Genomic DNA, 10,701 nt, shown 5'->3' with positions numbered 1-10,701 from the left:
GCTGGCCGGTAGCTATGAAGTGCACTGACCCAGACCTTGCTGCTGGGGCCCTGACAGCCCTGAATCTGGTTCCCCCACACCCGGGACCCAGACAGGAGGGAGGAGGGAGCCCAATTCCTCGTGGAATCAGCTGTGCCTTAGCTTGTTGCTGGGGCCCTGACAGCCGCAAATCTCATTCACATGCACCCCGGACCCAGACAGGAGGGAGGAGGGAGCCCAATTCCTTGCAGAGCCTCCATTGGTTAGCTTGCTGCTGGGGCCAACCTCCCACGGTCCCTCCCCCCGGCCGGCCGCCTATGGTTCCTCCCCCTGGCAGGCTGGCCCCCCGATTGGTGCCAATCGTGGGCCAGGCCGAGGGACCCCACTCATGCATGAATTTGTGCACCCGGCGTCTAATTTATTCATAAAGATATATGCACGCCTATGCTCATTGCAGCATTATTCATGGTGGCCAAGACATGGAAACAACCCAAGTATCCTTTGGTAGATTATTGGATTTAAAGAATGGGTACATATATCATGCATGAATTTGTGCACCCGGCGTCTAATTTATTCATAAAGATATATGCACGCCTATGCTCATTGCAGCATTATTCATGGTGGCCAAGACATGGAAACAACCCAAGTATCCTTTGGTAGATTATTGGATTTAAAGAATGTGGTACATATATATAATATAATATTGATCATCCATAAGAAAAGATGAAATACTGCCATTTGTGACAACATGGATGGACCTTGAGATTGACATGCTAAGCGAAATAAGTCAGAAATAAGAACCACATGATTTCACTCATATGTGGGATATAAAAAAACTGAAAGCAACAAATGAACAAACAAGACAATAAAAAACAACAACTCATAGGCAAAGATAGCAGTATAGTGGTTACCAGAGGGTAAGGGGAGTTGGGAGAGGTAGTAAAGGGGGTCAAATAGATGGTGGTGGAAGGAGACTTGACTTGGGGTGATAAACACATGGTACAATATACAGATGATGTACAATTGAATAATTGTACATTTGAAACCTATATAATTTTATTAACCAATGTCACTCCAATAAATTTAATTTTTTATAAAAGCAGATTTTATTCCTGTAAATACCTAAGCTAAGAAAGAATCCATCAGACACCATGAATAACCAAGGTAACATTGTAGTTCAGAAAAAAAGAGAGAAATATCCAGAAATTGAACTTAAAGACATGGAAATATGTTATTTAAATTACCAAGAATTCAAGATGCAGTTCTGAAAAAAAAACACCTCAAAATAAAAGCTCAGCAAGGTACTATAATGAACTCAGAAATAAAATCAATGAACTAAAGGATTGCTTTACCAAAAAGATTGAAACTATTAAAAAATGGAAATTTTGGAGGTGAAGAACTCAATAAAAGAGATGAAGAATGAACTAGTCAGCATAGGAAATAGAGCAAACCAAATGGAGGAAAGAATTAGTGATATCAAATATAGAAATCTAGAAATGACTAAGGTGGAAGAAGAGAGAGATTTGAGAGTTAAAAAAAAGAACTCTATGAGAACTATCTGATTTCATCAGAAAGAGCAATGTAAGAATAACAGGTATAGCAGAAAAAGATGAGTGGGAAAATGGAACAGGGAGCACATTTAAACAAAATAATCAATGCAAACTTCCCAAACCTATGGAACAACTAGATTCTCTTATAGAAGAAGCAAACAGAACACCTATATATCTTAAGCCAAAAGTGTCTTCTCCAAGGCAAATTATATTAAAACTGTCAAAAATTAATGACAAAGAAAGAATTCTCAAGGCAGCCAGGGATAAAGATGTGCTCCCTGTGTACAATGGGAAAAGAGATGTACATAAATGCCCCTATTATGCTGCTACTAGTAAACAAGACAAAGGTAGCCTGGAGGGCAGCAACTGCCCCTTCTGAATAGTTTTGGCTGTGCTAAGCAAGCCCACCCTCCAGTTCATTCTGACCATCAGTGTGGCGCTAGCTGCTAGCCTCTTGGCCTGGTGCTACAAGTGAAGAAGCCATCAAACACCGTTGGTGGCCTACTCCTGAATGAATGTTTGCCCACCCCCACCTCCCCTGTGATAAAACCACCAGCTCAGGTGACTTTTTAAATGCTAGATTTGAGAAAACAAGGAACCAATAAAAGCCAGAAGCTAAAACCTCTGCTGGTTAGTATCCTCTGGTCCAGGTGCTTAGCTGGCTATAGGCCCACCCTCCCTGCAGCCCCTAGGCTGTGGCACAGGGTGCAGCCAGTGCAGCTCAGCAGACTGGCCTAGGTCTTTGGAACCAGCCCTGCTCCTGGGGTGCCCACACCTCTCACCCTGAGGCTGTTCCCTTTGTTCTTCCTGTCATATAAACATTTAGGTTGGCATTTTTCCCCTGCTGCGAGTGAGCAGACAGCAAGGCTAGGCTTCAGTAGCTCAATGGGAGGAAGGCGGGCCTTCCTAGATGCTCCTGCTCTGCTGCAGGGCCTTTCCTGGGTATAGAGGGACAGAAGCCAGGCTGTCACCCTGCCTTCGAGGCCCTGGGAGCTCCATCCTTGGTAGCCAGTCCTCATCCCTCTCCAGCAAAAAACCTCAAAGAAGTCTGTGTCCATCCATGGCCTGTCTCCTCTTCTGACCTGTTTCATGCTACAGCACTCAGTAAAGTGGACCCTGACATTTGCCTCCCTCAAAGATAGACCATATATTGGGACACAAAACTAGCCTGAACAAATTCAAGAAAATTGAAATCATGTGAAGCATATTCTCTGACCACAAGGCTTTGAAATTAGAAATCAACTGCAAAAATGAAGTAAAAAATAAAAAAATATGTGGCAATTAAACAACATGCTACTAAACAAAGAAAAAAAAGAAGAGATAGAAAAAAAATAAAAGGGCCCTGACCGGTTTGACTCAGTGGATAGAGCGCCGGCCTGCAGACTCAAGGGTCCCAGGTTCGATTCCAGTCAAGGGCATGTGCCTTGGTTGCGGGCACATCCCCAGTTAGGGGGTGTGCAGGAGGCAGCTGATCGATGTTTCTCTCTCATCGATGTTTCTAACTCTCTATCCCTCTCCCTTCCTCTCTGTAAAAAATCAATAAAATATATTTTAAAAAAATAAAATAAAATGAAAGGATTTCAAAAGATATATAGAGATAAGTGAAAATGATAGTATGACATATCAAAACTTGTGGGATGCAGTGAAAGCAATATAGGGAAGTTTGTATCATTACAGGCCTACCTCAAGAAACAATAAAAATCTCAAATAAACAACTAAACATTTCACCTTAAAGAACTAGAAAAAGAAAACAAACAAAGCCCAAAGTCAGTAGAAGGAAGAAAATAATAAAAATTAGAGCAGAATTAAAGAAAATAGAGAACAAAAAGACAATAGAAAAATTAATGCGACAAAGAGCTGGTTATTTAAAAGGATTAATACAATTGACAAAGTTATGGCTAGAATCACTAAGGAGAAAAGAAAAAAAGACTCAAAGTCAGAAATGAAAGAGAGGGAGAAATCCGGTGAGCCTTGCTTCCTGCGGTGCTCTGTTCAGGACACATGGAGGTCAGCCGTGGTGCTGGCGGTGGCCCTGGCAGACTGCCATTCAAGAAGGCGGGTGTGAGTGGGGCCTTTGGATAGGAACTGTTGAGCTGTTTCTAGGGCCTTGGAATTACTTGTACTTGAGCCTGTGCATGCACCAGCGTGCCTCCTGCTCCACCTCCACCAACAGCAGCTCTTTGGAGGCTACGGGGAGCACCAGTGCATAGAGCAGCCGTGGGCAAACTACGGCCCGCGGGCCGGATCCGGCCCGTTTGAAATGAATAAAACTAAAAAAAAAAAAAAAAGACCGTACCCTTTTATGTAATGATGTTTACTTTGAATTTATATTAGTTCACACAAACACTCCATCCATGCTTTTGTTCCGGCCCTCCGGTCCAGTTTAAGAACCCATTGTGGCCCTCGAGTCAAAAAGTTTGCCCACCCCTGGCATAGAGGGTCTGGAGCAGCTTCCGGAACAGCTCCCTGCCACTCAGACCATCATGGCAGCTCGCCTGGTGAAGCGATGCCAGTGCCTCCTGAGAGAGTCTGCTCATCTAGCCCCTGCTGGGCTTCCAGCTGGCCAACTGAGACTGGCTAGGGTAGCCCATAAGACTCTAACTTCCTCAGCTACCTCACCCATTTACCACTTCCCAGCTTCCTTGTCACAGCGCCTGGAGAAGGAACAAGTGTTTACCCCCTCCCCAGAGTGCCAGGAGGTGAACGAGCTCATCAAGACGGCCACTAGGCCAGAGGAGCTCCTGGAGCTGCTTGGTGGTAGCCATTGCCTGCACTAGAGCCATGCGGCCCTTGTGCTCATCAAGCTCTCTCACGTGCTCTCTGAGAAGTCAGAGGACAAAGCCTAGCTCGCTCATACAGGATGCCTGCTTTCAGCAACTTCTCCAACTTATCAACAGTCAGATAACCGTGGTCTGGCATGGGACCCTTCTGAAGCTGCTCTGGAGCTTCTACGCACTGGCACTCCCTGCAGCCTCCAAGGAGCTGCTGTCAGTGGAACAGGAGGTACACTGGCACGTGCACAGGCTCAAGTACAAGCACCTGGCCTTACTGGCGGAGTTCAGCACCGCCTACATGTAGGAGTAGGGCTCCTAGGAGCTGCTGTCCGAGCTGTTCCTGAACCTGGAGTAGTGCTGAGCAGAAATCGAGGATGGCCGCACGCTGGTGGCCCTCATGATGAAGATAGGCGTCATTGATGAACAATCTGGAGGACAAGTGCCTAGATCTGGTAGAGCAGTTCGGCCCTGACGAGCTGGTGGTGCTGGCAGCTTAGAACCAGCAGTCCGTGCCCTTGCTGCGGGCCATCTCCTTCCACCTGTCCAGAAACCCTTCCCCCTGATCAAAGGCGTCCTCCTGGACCTGGCCTCTGCCTATGGCAAACTTGACTTCCACCAGACCCAGGTGTTCCAGTGCCTGGCCGCTAAACTGCTGCCCCACATGCCCCGCCTCATGTCCGGCGAGGTGGCCAGATGCACCAAGTCCTTCGCCATCCTCAAGTGGTTCAACCTGCCCCTCTTTGAGGCCTTTGCTCAGCACATCCTGAGCAGAGCCCAGAGCATCCCCATGCCAGACCTCTGCAACATGCTTCTGACCTTCTCCTGCCTGAACTTCCATCCAGAGCAAGCCTGGTGCATGAGAAGCTGGGGTATCAGCAGGCAGACCTGGACCTGGACCTGCAGGTGGACGTGCTGTGGGCCCTGTGTGTGCTGCAGCAGGCCAGCCCTTCAGAGCTCCAGGCCGTGCTCCACCCCAAGTTGCCCACCCAGTTCCGAGGTGATGGGTCCCCAAAGGGTCAGAGCACCTTTCAGAAGCTACTCCACCTCAATGCCACTGCCCGGCTAGAGCACCCTGAGTACATGGGGCCCCTGCTGCTGGCCTCAGCCTTGGTGCCCAGGCCCGCAGCCCCTGACAGGAAGGTGATATCTCTGCAGAAATAGCTGCATGAGACCCTGAAGGGGCTGCTGGGGGGTGCTGACGGGCCACTTTACCATGGCTATGCAATATGGCTGGGTTCTTGACACTGAGGTAGTGCTGGACACTGAAGGCCAGTTTCTGCCCCTGCGAGACTTTGTGGCCCCACATTTCACCCCACACTCCGGCAGCCAGCTGCTGGCCACCAAGGCCAATAGGCTGTCCTTCCTGCGATGGGAGTTCCCTAACTTCAATAGCCAGAGCAAAGACTTGCTGGGGCGTTTTGTGCTTGTCCAGTACCATGTGCTGGCCACTGGATTCCTGGTGGTGGACATCCCATACAAGTGGCTGGAGCTCAGGTCTGAGTTGCAGAAGGGTGCCTACCTCAAGGACAAGATGCGCAAGTTGGTGGCAGAGGAACTGGCAAAGTGACCTGCCCAAACACAGACTGTGCCCAGGGGCCAGGCTTCCGGGAGACCTAGCTGAGGACCCCGGGCTGCAAGAGGTGACATTCAAGGATAGACAGTGCAGGGCCTTGGTCAGCAGCTCTGCGTGGCAGATTACCCTCTTGTGGGTAATAAATCTTTAACTTTGGTTTTCAACACCAAAAAAAAAGAAAGACAGAAATGAAAGAGAAGCTACAAGGAACACCACAGAAATGCAAAACAAAACAAAACAAAAAAAATGACACAAGAATGCTATGAAAGATTCTATCACCAAACTTGAAAATGTAGAAGAAATGGACAACTTCTTAAAAATATATAACCTTCCTAGACTGAAACTCCAAGCATTGGTAACTCTAAATAAACTAATCAACAGTAAGGACATTGAAACAACCATCAAAAACCTCCAAAAAAAGTAAAAATCCAGGACTAGACGACTTCACTAGGGAATTCTACCAAGCATTCAAAGATTTGATACCTAGCCTTCCCAAACTCTTCTAAAAAATAGAAGGAGCTGCAATACTTCCTAACACATGTTATGAGGCCAACATTTCCCCAATGACAAAACCTGGCAAAGACAACACACAAAAGGAAATTACAGACCAGTATCTCTGATGAAAATACAACAATACATTAAAAAATACATTATGAATAAGTGGGGTTCATTGCAAGGGTACAAGGATGGTTCAACATATACCAATCAATCAATGTGATATACCACATTAACAAAATAAAAAAATCTTATGATCATATCAACAGATGCAGAAAAAGCATTTGACAAGATACAACATCCATTTATGATGATAACAATTAATAAAGTGGGTATAGAAAGTGCCTCAACATAATAAAAGCCATATCTGACAAACCCTCAGCCAATATCATACTCAATGGTGAAAAACTGAAAGCTTTTCCTCTAAAATCAGGAACAAAACAATGATGCCCACTCTCACCACTCTTACTCAACATAATTCTAGAAGTCCTAGTCAGAGCAATCAGGCAAGTGAAAGAAATAAAAAGCATCCAAATTAGGAAAGAAGAAGCAAAAATGTCACTTTTTGCAGATGACATGATTCTTTATATTGAAAACCTTAAGGACTCTACCAAAAACTATTAGAAACAAATACACTAACATTGCAGAATAGAAAATAGTGTTCAAAACTCCATTGTGTTTCTATATACTAACAATGAAATTTCAGAAAAAGAAGTGAGAACTACAACTCCATTTGGAAGTGCAACAAAAAGAATAAAATACCAAGAATAAATTTAACAAAGGGCTTGAAGGACCTATACACTCAAAACTACAAGACATTATTAAAAGAAATTGAAGAAGACACAAAGAAATGGAAAGATATTCTTTGTTCATGGATGGAAGAATCAATATTGTTAAAAAGGCCATATTACCCAAAGTAATATACAGATTTAATGCAATCCCAATTAAAACCTCAATGGCATGTTTCAAAGAAAGAGTACAGAAAATTATTACATTTGTATGGAACCAAAAAAGACCCCCAAATAGACAAAGTGATCCTGAAAATAGAGAACAAAGCCAGATATATCACTCTCTCTGACTTCAGATTATACTATAAAGCAACAGTAATTAAAACAGCATGGTATTGGTAGAAACACACACACAGATCAATGAAGCAGAATTGAAAGCCCAGAAGTAAATCCAGATATTATATACACACAATTAATTTTTGACAAAAGAGACAAAATCATACAATGGGGAAAAGAAAGCCCCTTCAATAAGTGGTGCTGGAAAAATTGAAAAGGCACATGCAAAAAAAAGAAAAAAGAAAAGAAAGAAAGAAAAAAAAGAACGAAAAGAAACAGAAGCCACATGCAAAAGAATGAAACTACATTGCTATTTGTCACCACACACAAAAGTTTACTCACAATGGATCAAAAACCTAAATATAAGACCTGAAACAATAAAATATATAAATACTAAACTTATGGTCCTTGGTTTTAGAGAGGATTATGTTATTTGGACCCCAAAGGCATGGGAAATAAAAGCAAAAACAAGTGAATCCTATAAAATAAAAGCCTAATATGTTTTTTTTAATTAAATCGTGCACGATTTTTGTCCAGTTTCTTCCCGCATCTCCCATTCCCCTTTCCCCCCCAAGAATAGTCAGTCCATTCCCTTTCTATGTCCCTGATTCATTATAATCACCAGTTCATTCTGTACATCAGATTATTTATTCACTTGGTTCTTAGATTCACTTGTTGATAGATGCATGTTTGTTGTTCACAATTTGTATCTTTACCTTTTTCTTCTTCCTCTTCTTAAAGGATACCTTTCAGCATTTCGTATAATACTGGTTTAGTGGTGATGAACTCCTTTAGCTTTTCCTTATCTGTGAAGCTCTTTATCTGACCTTCAATTCTGAATGATAGCTTTGCTGGATAAAGTATTCTTGGTTGTAGGTTCTTGGTATTCAGCACTTTGAATATTTCTTGCCATTCCCTTCTGGCCTGCCAAGTTTCTGTTGAGAAATCAGCTGACAGTCGTATGGGTATTCCCTTGTAGGTAACTGAGTTTCTTTCTCTTGCTGCTTTTAAGATTCTCTCTTTGTCTTTTGCTCTTGGCATTTTAATTATGATGTGTCTTGGTGTGGTCCTCTTTGGATTCCTTTTGTTTGGGGTTCTCTGCGCTTCTTGGACCTGTAAGTCCATTTCTTTCACCAGGTGGGGGAAGTTTTCTGCCATTATTTCTTCAAATAGGTTTTCAATATCTTGCTGTCTCTCATCTTCTGGCACCCCAATTATTCTGATGTTTGTACGCTTGAAGCTGTCCCAGAGGCTCCTTACACTATCTTCGTATTTTCGGATTCTTTTTTCATTTTGCTTTTCCGGTTGGGTGTTTTTTGCTTCTTCGCATTTCAAATCTTTGGCTTGATTCTTGCGCTCCTCTGGTCTGCTATTGGGTGTAATATTCTTTATTTCAGAGCGTGTATGCTTAATTTCTAGTTTCTTTATCATAGCATCGAGGGTCTCATTAGTTTTCGTGAGGCTCTCCAGAAGTTTATTGCAAGCCCTCAAAATTGCGTTTTTTAGCTCTATATCGTCCATTTCTGTCATGTTTTTTTGTCTCCGCATTTTTTATGCTTTCTTGGTGCACCCCCTAGTGGTCTTTGTGCGCAGTCTTGTTCTAGTTGAGCCTTGATTGTTGTAGTTAATACTAGAGGGATTTGACCACCAGGCCGACTGGCTGTGTGAATCAGCTGTGTCTGCCGCGGAAAACTTCTGTCCTCTGGGGAGGTGCTAATCTAGCCTTTGCCTGAGGCGATCTGGCAAATGGCTCTGCGCAGGGCTTGGGCGGGGCGGGCTCAACAGGGCGGGCGGGCGGAGGGAGCGGTTATGGCCCCTCTCAGTCCCGTTCCCAGAGGCTCTGCTTCTCAGAACCCCCGGAACCGCTGCAAACCTCGGAGGGAAAGCTGCCTTCCAACTGATGCCAGACACTCCCGCTTCTCCCGTTTGAGTCCGAGTCCCCAGCGATTCGCCCGTATCTGGAGCTCAGAGTCTGAGACTCCCCCCTGACCGAAAACGACAACCGCGCTCTCAGCCACCAGCCCGCTTTGCGCGCGCACCTCCGCACCTGAGTTTTTTCCACACTGCGCCTCCTCTGAGCCTCGGTGTGCTGTTATTTTTCCTTCTAGTTGAAGAGTCTCTCCTCAGCCAGCCTTCCTGTGGTTCTGGGTGATGTCCGTTCCGTCTTTTAGTTGTATTTTTGAAGTGGTTGTTTGCGGCAGCAGTCTGCGGTGTTTACCTATGCCGCCATCTTGGTCTCTCCAAAACTCAAAAGCCTAATATGTTAAGTGTCCAACCATTCATTCAACCATTTGACTAGTCACTATGACGTGGACTGACCACCAGGGGGCAGACGCTCCGACCAGTAGGTTAGCTTGCTACTGGGGTCCGGCCAATGGGGACTGAGTGAGACAGGCCGGACACACCCTGGAACCCTCCCAGGGTCCCTCCCTGGCTGGCCAACCTCCCGCAGTCCCTCCCCAGCTGGCCAGCCCCAATCAGAACTGGGCGAGATGAGCCAGACATGCCCTGGAGCCCTCCCGTGGTCCCTCTCTGGCCCTGATCATGCACTGGTGGGGGTCCCTCGGCCTGGCCTGCACCCTCTCGCAATCCAGGACCCCTCGGGGGATGTCCGCAGTCCAGGCCAATGGACCCCACCAGTGCGTGAATCCATGCACCAGGCCTCTATTGGGACTATATAAAACTAAAAAGCTTCTGCACAGAAAAACAAAAAACAGTAACAAAACCAAAAGGCATCCAACCCAATGGGATACCTCTCATAAGCGGTTAATCTCCAAAATATGTAAAGAACTCATACAACTCAACAACAAACACACAAAGAAAGGACCCAATTGAAAATGAGCAGAGGATCTGAACAGTCACTTCTTCCAAGACATACAAATGGCTAACATATATAAAAAGATGCTCAACTTCACTAGTTATAAGGGAAATGCAAATCAAAACCAACTCACACCTGTTAAAATAGCTATTATCAACAAGACAAGAAATAAGTGTTGGAGAGGTTGTGGGAAGAAAGGAACCTTCATTCATTGCTTGTGGGAATTTAAATTGGTACAGCTACTCTGGAAAACAGTATGGAGGTTCCTGAAAAAAACTAAGCATAGGGTTACCAAATAATCCATCAATCCCTCTTCTGGGTATCTACCTGAAAATTTTGAAAACATCCTATCTAATAATAGGCAAACATGGTAATTAACCGTACCTCCAACATGCTTCCCATTGGCTAATCAGGGCAATATGCAAATTAACTGCCAACCAAGATGGCG

General features: G+C 44.8%; 1 protein-coding gene and 1 pseudogene across 1 annotated transcript in view; both read left to right on the top strand.

The window, feature by feature from the left end:
• Positions 1-10,701, top strand: part of PHKA1 (phosphorylase kinase, alpha 1 (muscle)) — a gene marked incomplete at its 5' end in the record, with an annotated part of 145,270 nt that overhangs the window by 74,506 nt on the left and 60,063 nt on the right. The window lies entirely within an intron of this gene.
• On the top strand, positions 3,938-6,573 carry LOC102242770 (annotated as a pseudogene).

Source organism: Myotis brandtii, unplaced genomic scaffold (assembly GCF_000412655.1).
Source record: "Myotis brandtii unplaced genomic scaffold, ASM41265v1 scaffold3518, whole genome shotgun sequence".
Lineage (NCBI taxonomy): Eukaryota > Metazoa > Chordata > Mammalia > Chiroptera > Vespertilionidae > Myotis > Myotis brandtii.
Note: the sequence above shows the minus strand (reverse complement) of the source record. Positions and strands in the feature narration are given on the sequence as shown.